Raw genomic sequence first — 13,207 nt, 5'->3', positions numbered from 1 at the left:
CAACTACGCATTTTAATGTAATTAAGATCATAGTTATGTATCATGCTTTTTTTATACACCATGAATTTTAGCATTTCAAAGTCCCCAAACTATGAGTATTTTGATAACCAAGAATACACTACACCAACACCATCTGAAAGAAAAAAAATGTAATCCTGCCTTTCTTGGCGACAAAAATGGCAACAGGCCTCTGGATAAAGATATTGGCAGAGCTACAATTAAAATACTGCATTCCCTTAATGTTTAATTAAAAAGGAGACATAAAGTAACAGAGTACACAAAGTATAATGCTTCTAAAAGAAGTCATTATCCAATCTATACTATTCAAATATCAGCAAGGAGTGAATGAATCACTGAATCACTTAATGTATTCTTATAGTACAGCCAAAGAGATGCACACACATTAACAGTTATCACTAGAATGTAAATATGAACACATCCACACGCATCTCTCCCAGTATACTTCCTTCTGCCCCTCTGCGGCCAGTCGAATGAGTAAGTCCTGACATACATTTCTCAGAGACAGCCTAACACTTCCATGACCAAAATGCTTCCTTCCTATCAATTATAACAACATCAAAAACTTAGAAACTGGTTAATTCAGTAGCTGTACATTGTGTCATACACTGTCATCTCAGGACATCCAAAAGGCTTAGATGTTACCAAATAATGAACTTGTCCACAACAAACACAGGTACTTTATAAAAATGTACATATAGACTTATGTGTATAACGTAAAACTGTCTTCTAGATGTGGAGATACTAGCAAAAAGCCCTTCCTTTCATCCCTCCTCTGCTCCCTCCACCATTTCAATGACTAAATACAGGACTACATCCAGCTCCAAGAGGCAGATTAACAGACACTCCCAGAACAGTCCTTCCTAAAAACTAACAAAAGGGCATTTATAAAGGAATTATTTTACTACTTCCACTTTTAATATACTTTGGGCATTAGGACTTGGTTTATCCTTTAACACACAGCAATATTAACTAAAATGCACATACAGAATAATGGTTAGACAATCTGAATTTGTCTTAAAAACTCATGGGCACAGAACCCTTCTCTCATTTCCCCCCACCCTCCACTCCCCGCAGTGAACACTCTCCAAGACATCAAGTTTAACACTTCCATTCCCCAAATATAACCATTCCTGTAAATTAACAAAATTTAAAGGGTGTTGTTACTTTAACTCTCTACTTCTAACATATTGTTCACTTTCAAACATCTAGAAGACTAGATGTTTCAAAATTTGCCCACTACATACATAGTATCACTGAAGGAACATTCTCGCCTAGAACCCTTCCTCTTTTCACCTCTTATCAACCCACTGGAAAGTATAAGCATCTGTCATGCTTAGAGGGGATTTTAACAATTTCACTTCCTCTAGTTGTTTTCAGAACAGTTTTTCCTATTAATTTAAACACAAAGTGTATACAATGAATTTGTTTACTAACTACTTCTGTCATACACTGGCAACCTCTTTTAACACCTAGGAAGACTAGATGTTGTAAATTAGGACTCCTTTGTCTTTTACATACACTATATACATAGCTAAGTAAAACAGAATGCAGACATAGGGAACAATGGTTAATCCTGCCTAACTATAAACATACTGGTATAAAGCTCTTTGCGTTTTCTTCTTCCTCCCTGGACCAGCACAACTATTATATAATGTGTACTGCTCTGAGAGGTGGTTTGATCATTTTGATCATTCCATTTTCAAAAAGACAGTATTTCACATGAATTTTAACAAAAGGATATCTACAAAATGTGTTTTTTTTTCTACCTCTACTTTTAACATACTTTGTGCTTCTAACATACGTCTAAACATCTAGAAAGGCTAGATGTTTCAAATAAGGACTTAAGTTTGTCCACTATATACACAGTAGTGTTGAATAAACTACACACATGTAACAATGGGTTATATCTGAAAGTGTCTTTTGCATAGGAACATTCTAGTCTAGAACCCTTCATTTCTCAAAACTCCTCTCCACCACCAACCTACTGGGTGGGTACACATAGGCACATGTGTCACTTAGATGTGACTACAACGTCATCTCTAAAAGTTCTTTTCAGAAGACAGCCTTTCAATGCATGTTAACCGAAAGTGTACAAAATGTGTTAGTTTACTAACTCTACTTTTGTCATACATTGGCAACCTCTTTAATATCTAGAGACTAGATAAGATTAGGACCCTTTGTCCAATATATATACAATATATACAATCAAGTTAAATGCACATAACATATAGGGCAATGGATAAGCTGAAATTTCCTAGCACACACTAGCAATACATTTTTTGCAATTTCTTCCCTCTGACCTCCCACAAACCAATGAACAAGTAAGCATGCTGTTCAGAGAGGTGAGTTAGCAATTCCATTTCCAAAAATAGTATTTCCCACCAGTTTTTAAAAGCTATTTACAAGAAGCATTACTCTACTTCTACTTTTAAATACATCAAGCATTTCTAAATATCTAGAAAGACTAGATATATCATATAAGGACTTAGTTGTTCACTATGTACAAAGCACTGTTAAATAAAATTGCACACACCTAACAATGGGTATAATCTGAGGTATCTTCTAAATCTGACCATTCTGGCTAAACTATTCCCTCCCTCACTTCCTTCTCTCCACCACTAATCCAGTAGACAAGTACAGGCATGTGTAATTATTCACAAATTATTTAAAAAAATAGAAGAGGATATAAAGCTTCCACATTTATTCTATGAGGCCAGCATTACCCTGATTACAAGACCAGATAAAGAAACCAAAAAAAAAAAAAAAAAAAAAAGACAACTACAACCAATATCTCTGATGAACATAGATGCAAAATTCCTCAACAAAATATTAGCAAACTGAATCTAACAATACATTAACAAAGTAATTCACCATGATAAGGTGGGATTTACTCAAATGGTATGCAAGGGTGGTTCAATATTCCTAAATCAATTATTGTGATATATCACATCAGTAAGAGAAAGAAAAAAATCCACATGATCACTTCAATAGCTTCAGAAAAAAACTGACAAAATAAAATGTCCACTCATGATAAAATCGCTCAACAAAGTAGGTTTGGAAGGAACATACCTCAACATAAGAAAGGCCATATATGAAAAGCCCATAGCTAACATCATCCTTAATGATGAAAAACTGAGAGCTTTTCCCCTAAGATCAGGAATAAGACAAGAATGTCCACTCTCACCACTTTTACTGAGCATAGTGTTAGAGGCCCTAGCCACAGCAGCTCAGACAAGAAAAAGACATAAATGCATCCAAATTGGTAAGGAAGAAATAAAACTTTCACTATTGGCAGATAAGATGATACTATATATATAGAAAATTCTGAAGACTCCACCGAAAAACTACTAGAACTGTAAAATGAATTCAGTAAGTTTGCAGTACACATAATCAATATACAGAAATCCGTTCCATTTCTATACAGTAATAATGAAGTAGCAAAAAGATACTCCAGCTCAGAGCCTGGAGCCTGCTTCAGATGCTGTATCTCCCTCTCTCTGCCCCTCCCCGCTCGTGCTCATGCTCTCTCTCTCTCTCTCTTTCTCTCAAAAATAATTAAACATTAAAAAAATTTTTTTTTTAATTCCAATACAGAATTGCTGTTGAGGAGCTTAAAAGCTTACAGCAAAAAAGTGTTCAGTTCTGTCAGTTGTTGCTGTATTTTGAAGCTGAGTTGTTGGTGCAATAAATACATAGATATATATAAATAAAATAAATATATATATAAATATATATATAGCTAAATATATGTAGTTCCACATATATTTATGGAACTACTTAAGATTATTACATCTTTTTGGCAAATCAATCCCATTGCCAATATGCAATATCTCTCTTTATCCCTGGTAATATTTCTTGTTCTGGAGTCTACTTTGTCTGATACTAAAATAAAGTCCCCTGATTTCTTTGGACTGGTATTCGCATAATTTCCCATCCTTTTGATTTTAACTCATCTGCAACTTTAAAGTGGACCCTTTGCAAACAGGGTCTATAACTGGATCTTGCTTTTCAGTCTGACAATCTGCTTTCTACATGTGATATAATTATACATACTTTTATATATTAAAATATAAATATAAATATGATTTAGTTTAAAATTCACCATCTTTCTAACAGTGTTCCAGGTCCCATCTGTTCTTTGCACCTTGTTCTTATTCTACTGATTATTTTTGGATTAAGTATTTTTTATATTTCATTTTATCTTTACTATCAGCTTATTAGACATACCTCTTTGTTTTATCTTTTTTTTAATGTTTACTTATTTTTGAGAGAAAGAGAGAGGTGGGGCAGGGGCAGAGAGAATCCCAAGCAGGCGCCACACTGTCAGTACAGAGCCTAATGTGAGGCTGTAACCCACAAACCACAAGATCATGACCTGAGCCGAAACCAAGAGTAGGGCATTCAACTGAGCCACCCAGGCACCCCGGTTTTATTTTTTTTAAGGTTGCCCGGGGATTACAACATTTCCTTTTAACTTCTCACATGCTAATCTCAAGTAATTTATCATTATGCATACTGTAATAAAGCTTATGGCAGTACACTGGCATTTCTTCCTCCTACCCTTTATGCTATTATTGTCATGCATTTTACTTCTACATGTATTATAAACCCAATTCACTTTTATTTTGGCTTATAATAGTGAATTATCTTTTACAGATTTTTTCAATAAGGAAAAATGTCTCTTGCATTTACCAACATTTACTATTTCCAGAACTCTTTATTGTTTCGTGTAGGTCTGAATTTTATCTGATATTAGTTTTTCTTCTGCCTGAAGAACTTCATTCTTTTAGTGTAGGTCTTCACTTTTATTTTGGCTGAAACAAATTTTTTTCTGTCCTTTTTGAAATATGATTTCCTTGGATATGCAAATCTAAAGAATTAGATTCTAGTCCACAAATCTAGCTTATTATACATGAGGATTAAAATAAGATACTTTACTGAGAAAATCCTTTTACTAACAAAAAACTCTAGATAAAATTTTCTGGTCAATTTTCAAACTAAAAATTCACTTCAAATTTCTCCCCTACTTCCAAAATATTTTTTCCTATTCAAACACTTTAGGAATCCATATGAGTTTTTCCAAAATACTTAGCCAAAGTGAAGGCAGAATCTTTTCCTAATGAAAACTTGTTTTTAACCCCAAAAATCTAAATTATTTATACATAGACTCCCGAAGAAACATGCTTTTCACTTCCCATGAGAGTACTGTGGAAGGAATAATAAAGGACGTCCAAATATGTCCAAGTCCTAATCTTCCAGAACATGTGAATATGTTAGGTTACATGGTAAAGGGGAATTAAGATGGAAGATGGAATTAATGTTGCTAATTAAGCGATTCTGAGATAGAAAAATCATCTTGTATTATCTATGCGTGTTCAATGTAATCACAAGGATCCTTATAAGTAGAAGAAGGCAGAAGAAAAAGAACTAGAGAGATGGCTCAATGTTGCTGGCTTTGAAGACTGAGAAATGGGAACACTAACCCAAAGAATGCAGGTGGCTTTTAGAGACTGAAAAAAGAAAGTAGACTCTTTCATAGAGCCTCCAAAAGGGAATGCAGCCTTACCAATACCCTAACTTTAGTCCTGTGACCTTTGTTTCAGGTTTGTGATGTCTAGAACTCTAAGATAATAAATCCATGTTCTTTTCAGCTATCATACTTTGTTACATCAGCAAAAGAAACTAATACGATCATGGTACCTAGGAGTAAGATGCTGCTGTATCAAACATCAAGGATATGGAAGTGACCTTGGAATTGGGTCACTGACAGGGGCTGGAGGAATTTTTAGACCCATAATATTAAAAGCCTAGAGTGCCTCAAATAGACTCTTGATATAATACGGATGTTTAGACCTAGAAGGATGTGGGGATCATGTTATTGGAAAATCGAAGAGTAAGGATACTTATTATATAGTAGCAGAACTCAACAGAACTATGTGTGTTGTGTAAAAAGCAGAATTTATTTAGCTGAGATTACCAAGCAAAGTGTTGGAGGTACACTCTGGTTTCTTTTTCTTTTTTTTTTTTTTCTTTTTAAAGTTTATTTATTTATTTTGAGAGAGAACGAGCACATGGGGCAGAGAGAGAGGGAGAGAGAGAATCCCAAGCAGGCTCCATGCTGACAGTGCAGAGCCTGATGCAGGGCTCAAGCTCACAACCATGAAATCACGACCTCAGCCAAAATCAAGAGCCCGATGTTTAACTGACTGAGCCACCCAGGCACCCCAGTACAGTCTGGTTTCTTCCTCCTGCTTATAGTAAAACATGAGAGAAAAGAGATAAGTTGAGAAAAGAGCCGTTAAACAAAATAGAACCAGGATATGATGATCTGGCAAATCTTCAGCCTATACAGATTGCAAAAAGTGCAAAAATTAAGAGATTTGATGTCAGGAAAGCATGCTGGGGAAAAAACTAAGGATGTGGCTAAGCAACTTTTTGCTAATATTTCAGAAAATTAAAAAATTCAGAGTAGTCAGTCACATAAAGAGCTCTTTAAAAGGATTATGCATGAGACCCACAGACCCCTCAGCCATTTCAGCTGAAGGCAAAAACAGAGATTGGATTATCTAGGAAAAACCTGTAGGGGAGCCTTCTGTCTAAAGAAGTGAATCCCCATGACACAGAGAGCACAAAGTTCTTGAGAACTGTATGCCAACAGAAGCACTACCAGCTAGGACCGAAGAATACAGAAGAGGACAAGATGAAAGAAGACTGCCAGATTCCTAAAATTGTACAGGCAACAAATATGCTAATAAACCCACTCAGCTGCAAACATATGCTACCTGTCATGGAAAAGGCAGGATGACTCATAGGACATAGCTAAGAGGCCAGAGCTCAGAGCTTCAAGACACAGAGGATTATTCCCAGGTCTTGAAACTAATTGCCTGTATGGATTTCAAAATTACTTAGAACCAGTGGTGTTTTTTTGTTTTCCTTCCGTCTTCTCCTCTTTCAACCCAGAATGTCTATTAACTATTGTATTCTTAGGATATCCCAAGGGAAAATGATATCAATTTCTCTCCATAGCAAAGCACAGCACAGCTAAAAGTATACTGTCCTAATTATGCTATTAAACAAAAGAAACACAGGCACCTTCAGTCTTTCAACTGTAAAGTGGGAGTTAACATTATCTTAAGGTAACATGTAAAAGTATCTAGCCAAATACAGAATTCTTATTACAAGGCAATTCTTCATAAATGTTATTTGAAAAAAAAAAATGCTAAATTGGAAAAGCATTAACTTACTACCTTTTAAGTTTCTGTTATTATTAAAATATGAGATACACCAAAAATAAATGCATTATAAAAACCCCTTAATTTTTCTTGGAAATGTTAATTTTATCTAAATTCCTCCCCATAAGTGAGAAAAAAGAAGATATTCTGTTACAAAGTCAAGGACACCTGGTTTTGGAGTAAAGGGCATGATAAATGTGTGTGCCATATTATTTGTTCTCTATTCTAATTAAATGAGATTTAGGAGCTATACAAACTGCAAAGAGAAAAGCCCATTTTGAGTTTAATGGACAGATACCCAAGAGAACTATCTGCTTAATTCTTGTTTCTGTTTTTGTTTCTTTTTGCTCTGGCTTTATTTTTAACAACTGTATTGAGTTATAATTTACATATGATAAAATTCTTCTGTCTGAAATGTACAACTCAACAGTTTTCAGTATATATACAGAATTGTGCAACCATCACCATAATATAATTTTAGAACATTTTCATCACCCAAAAGGAAACCTCTTACCCAGGGCAGTAATTCCCCCATTTCTCCTCTCTCCAGCCCTAGGTGACCAGTAATCAATTTTCTGTGTCTATCAAATTGCCTATGTTAAGCATCTCATATCAATGGAATTATGCAGTACATAGTCCTTTGTGACTGAATTCTTTTCTTAATTCTTATATTATCAGCTCAAAGTTGTTTCTTAAAATAGACATTGACACCAACACTACATGAACATAAAGCTAAAATTAGAACATTTTAGTCATTTCTCAAAATAAGATATACAAATAACCGTATGTGCAAGAAAAATAGTGCTCAACGTTCATTAGCCATCAGGAAAATGCACACCAAAACCACTGCACTCACTAGGATAGCTATAATAAAAAAGAGAATGACGTGTTGCCAAAAATTGGAGAAACTGGAACCCTCATGCATTGCTAGTGGGAATGTAAAACAGTGCAGCCACTTTTGAAAACAGTGTGGCAATTTCCCAATGGTTAAACATAAAGTTACCACATGATCCAGCAATGCCAATCTTAGGTACATACCCATGAGAAATGAAAACCTAGACAAAAACATTATGTGAATGTTCATAGCAGTATTATTTCTAACAGTCAAAAAGTGGGAACAACTTAAATGCCCATCAACAGAAAAACGACTAAATAAAATGTGGCATAACACATGTTGCAATATTACTTAGTAATAAAAAGAAATGAGGTCCTGATACGTGAAACATGGGTGAACCCTGGAATCAATGCTAAGAGATAGAAACCAGTAGCAAAGGACCATATATTGTATAGTTTCATTTATATGAAATATTCAGAACACACAAGCCTATGAAGACAGAAAATAGATTAGTGGTTACCTAGGGCCAGGGGTTTGTGGGGTACAGAGGGTGACCACTACGAGTGTGGGGGTATGAAGGTTCTTTTGGGGGTAATGAAACTGTTCTAAAATTATGGTGATAGACAACTCTGTAAATATACTAAAATCCTTTAAAGTATACACTTTAGAGAGATGAATTATATGCTATATGAATTATATCTCAATAAAACTATTTTTAAAAAGAAAAAAAAGACTCAACAGAAGAAACCTGTCTCTCTTTTGGCAATTTTCTCTTCCTATTGTGTATTTATTAATACACAATACCGATGAACAAAAATAAAAACTATAAAGTTTATACTCAGACTCAATATGGGTCAAAATCTCATTGAATAATCAGATATCCAAAATATAATAAGGTATAAATTGATGGCTGTTTCAACTTTTCAGGATATTCCCAACCTTTAAAATGAAATCAGACTGAAACAAGTCTGCTCCCTTCAAGTCTAAATTAGTTCAAAACAAGAAAACATATATTAGGAAATATTTGATCGAATCTAACATAGGATCACTGGTCTATTTTATCTCTAAAAGAGCAGCTAAAACAATCTCCCTTTTAACACCAAGGAAATCCAATTATTTTGCCAATTTCTAATTTCCAAACAATTTCCCAATCTTGTTCGGGACAGCAATATATACCATACTTTCTGACTGTAAACTCACAGACAGCCGTCTGATTTTTTTTTTTTATAATCTTCGTTGAGGGACAAAGATGGGTCTAACTTCCTCTATTCATCTCCTTTTCTAAAATTTAAGAAATCAAAAATAAGAGAAAATCTTTTTTATCCTTTGGTTAGCTAAACTATAAAATAGAAGCAGAGCTTTCTGGGAAATAACACCCTATCTGCCAAATAAATTGACAAAAAGCATCTGTCAATATGTTGATCAGAGATACTGTAAAATATACATTTTTGATTCAAGTCCAGATATCATTTAAAGCAGTCAGTGCCAATGTTAACTTGGTTTTCCACCAGAACTTATTGGGTATTAAAAGCAGCTATATAGATTTTACTAAGTAAGCAATGAAATAATAGTGCCCTAATTATACCCTGGTGAATTCTAATAATGTTAGGGTAGAAAATATGCCGGAGGTTAGGATGAAGGGAATCAGTTCATAAAGATAGAAACAGGGCACAATATTTTCAGTGCCTAATTCTACTGCAAAGATCAAGACATATGGTGAGGCTCATGTTTTTCAGTCAACAATTATTGACTCAGAGCTCACAGTGCTAACATACACCAGTGAAGAAGACAGATAAAATCCCTGTCCTTAAGGAGATGTTAATTCTAATTTTTATAAAATACAAACATAAATCCTTCTCTCCTTTTGTCACTGTGCATAATGGAATATAACCAGGGTAACCATTTCCCAGTCTGAAATCTCCTCTAGTGCCACTTAGGAATCTTGACGTCATGCAGAGTAATAAATCTCTTTAGACTAGTGCTTAGAAACATGGACAAACTGATATATTCAACATGGTAACCACCTTTTTAAGCCATCACAAATCATAGGCCTGATTAAAGTATCTCTTCTACTCCACTGTGAGGGAAAATAATAGGAAAGCTGTTTTCATTACCAAAAGCTCAGGCACATGGACTGGTTTTAGAGCCAACGAGAGTGTGTAAGTGTACGTGGGTATGCTGGGGTAGGGGGGGAGGAGTGGGGGAGGGTTGATATGGAAACAGGGAGGCACTTAATATTTTGATGTAGTGGAATGAAAATGTCATATTACCAGGAACCAGAAGACGTGCCACATCTTGGCAAAGTCTCAAATCTTTGGGTCTTCATTATCTTTTTCCTTTAGAAAAAGGTCTGAACTACAGTCACACTTCACTCTAAAAATATGAATCCATGACTCCCTATGCAAAACCTAAAGCTACATCTCCTGAACTTTCACACAGTGATCCAGAAGATAGTCTTCTACACTGAGGAAGGAGTAAATAATGAAGCAAAAGATCAATAGTCTCTGACATACCTTTCTTTCCACCACTCAGTTCCTTCCCATTAACTTGTGTATTTGATCACAAATTTTGGGAAATAGAGTACAAGATTGGGCAGGGGATGATGAAATGAGGAGGTAAGGGAACTAATGAAGGGGAGAGGGCATCAGGGGATCCTTAGAAGTTTTCTGAGATAAGCAAAAGACTGCAGGGTACAACACGAGGGGCAGGAATGAAACTATGATAAAGACAGGCAAAAGCAGTGATATGAAATAAGAAATTACTATTCTTATCATAACTTCCTCACCTCATTCCTTTCTTATTCTCCACTACAGGACTCTTGTTGAAGATCTATAACACCCTGTTGAGGATCTAGAGCACCCATCTGAAGACCCACAGCACCCACTTGCCACTTTTCCCCCACCACAGGATTTCTTCCCAGTGACTGTTCTCTGCTCTCCTTGCCATATTCCAATTAGAATTCCACTAATTCTAATACATGCCCTTCTCTAATATGTTTCCCTGGGAAGAATCTAACTAAGTCTCAGCAGATGTTCCCAATTAATTTTATTATCAATCCTAAGAGGTCATGCAATTTAACAGGAATTACATTCACCTAAAGTGTTTTTAGATGTGGGAAAGACCTTTATTTACAAAGAACTGAAGCCAAGTCCATTCTCCTCTTTCTCCTTTTCATTGCCATACCACACCAAGCCACAGTGGTGCTGATGTTGTCTGTGTTAGTCCTTCCTGTACTACATCGCCTTAATGAAGGAGTTCCCAGCACCAGGAAAGGTGTGTTAGGGATACTTTTGAAGCAAGAGGGATTTTTCAGCACCTTTACACATTCTCTGTAGGCTATCATCTTCTTGACTCACACATTAGGCTTCCCTGAGAAAGCAGACGGCAATATCATTAGCTCTCAGTATAAAACCAAACTGGTTGGGCACCTGGGTGGCTCAGTCAGTTGGGCGTCCGACTTTGGCTCAGGTCACAATCTCACAGTTTGTGAGTTCGAGCCCCATATTGGGCTCTGTGCTGACAGCTCAGAGCCTGGGGCCTGCTTCAGATACTGTGTCTTACCTCTCTCTCTGACCCTCCTTGCCTCACACTCTGTCTCTTTCTCTCTCAAAAATAAATAGACATTAAAAAAAAAACACCAAACTGATAAAACCAAGCAAATCTGCCATATACGCTGTATATACACCGTATATACGCCATATATGTGTGTGTGTGTGTGTGTGTGTATGTAAATATGTATATATTTTAGTTTTGAATGAAAGGTTTTGGTTAAATAGCCCACCCTTATATTGTTTACTCTAGTCCAAGTTTTCAAAGTGTTTCCCATTTACCTAACTTCTTGTCCCTGAAGACAATCATTTGAGCTAGTTGGAGAGCTAAGAATATCAGATTTGATGAGTCTGCATAAAAGAAGTACTGGTTTAGAGGAAAGTATCTAGACTAAATAGCCTGGGGTTGGATCACACCTGTACCGCTACTAGCGTGTGACCTCAAACAAGTTATTAACTCCTCTGTTCTTCAATTCGTTTGTGTGTAAAAATGGGGATAAAAATAATACTTGTTAGAGTTCTTGAGGATCAAATGACTTAATGCAAAAATAATGCTTAGAACAATGCCTCATTCTGGTAAGCACTCAATAAATGGCCATTGTCACCATCACACCACCACCGTCACCATATTCATCATCAATATGCGGGCTGGTTATTTACTCTGAGAAATTAATCATATGATTACCAGATCCTCACCTCACTTGGTGCCCACGTAGATGTCCTGATGTTGCTACTCGCTGGTAACGCCATTCCTGTGTCTTCTTTTATCATAATTGATTTCAAGAAGTGTTGAGTTGTGTCATGAAACTAAATGAATTCAATGAGTCATCTATATTTCCAATTAAAAGAGGGAAGTAATACCTTAAGTGGCAGCATGCTGAGTAGATGTATGACTTTCTCCCTTTCTGGACTGTGATAGTAAAATACCACAGGACTGATGGCGGCGTAGGAGGACGCTGGGCTCACCGCGTGTCCTGCTGATCACTTAGATTCCACCTACACCTGCCTAAATAACCCAGAAAACTGCCAGAGGATTAGCAGAATGGAGTCTCCGGAGCCAAGCCCAGACGAAAGGCCCACGGAAGAGGGGCCCCTCCTGAAGTGGATCACCTAAGGAGAAGCGAGCTAAGCCTGCCCCTCCTGCCCCCGTGCACCTTGCCTAACCACCCCAGCTAAGACGCCAGATCCCCAGCATCACAAGACTGGCAGTGTGCAAGTAGCCCAGACGGGCCCCACCGCCCCACAGTGAATCCCGCCCCTAGGAGAGGGGAAGAGAAGGCACACACCAGTCTGACTGTGGACACAGCGGTGGGCTGGGGGCAGACATCAGGTCGGACTGCGGCTCTGCCCACCAACTCCAGTTATACACCACAGCACAGGGGAAGTGCCCTGCAGGTCCTCACCACTCCAGGGACTATCCAAAATGACGAAGCGCAAGAATTCCCCTCAGAAGAATCTCCAGGAAATAACAACAGCTAATGAGCTGATCAAAAAGGATTTAAATAATATAACAGAAAGTGAATTTAGAATAATAGTCATAAAATTAATCGCTGGGCTTGAAAACAGTATAG

At 36.6% G+C, this 13,207-nt stretch overlaps 2 long non-coding RNA genes across 2 annotated transcripts in view; one reads left to right on the top strand and one right to left on the bottom strand.

The window, feature by feature from the left end:
- The window catches only part of LOC121029716 (uncharacterized), a 489,603-nt gene that overhangs the window by 431,625 nt on the left and 44,771 nt on the right, over positions 1 to 13,207 (bottom strand). The window lies entirely within an intron of this gene.
- LOC121029717 (uncharacterized) lies at positions 195 to 11,182 on the top strand. The gene is made up of 3 exons (XR_005789855.1): positions 195 to 1,402; positions 2,024 to 2,029; positions 10,437 to 11,182. It is a non-coding gene; the product is annotated as an uncharacterized LOC121029717 (long non-coding RNA).

Source organism: Herpailurus yagouaroundi, unplaced genomic scaffold (assembly GCF_014898765.1).
Source record: "Herpailurus yagouaroundi ecotype Mexico unplaced genomic scaffold, PumYag 139, whole genome shotgun sequence".
Lineage (NCBI taxonomy): Eukaryota > Metazoa > Chordata > Mammalia > Carnivora > Felidae > Herpailurus > Herpailurus yagouaroundi.
The sequence above is the reverse complement of the archived record's forward strand: the minus strand, read 5'-3'. Positions and strand labels throughout refer to the sequence as shown.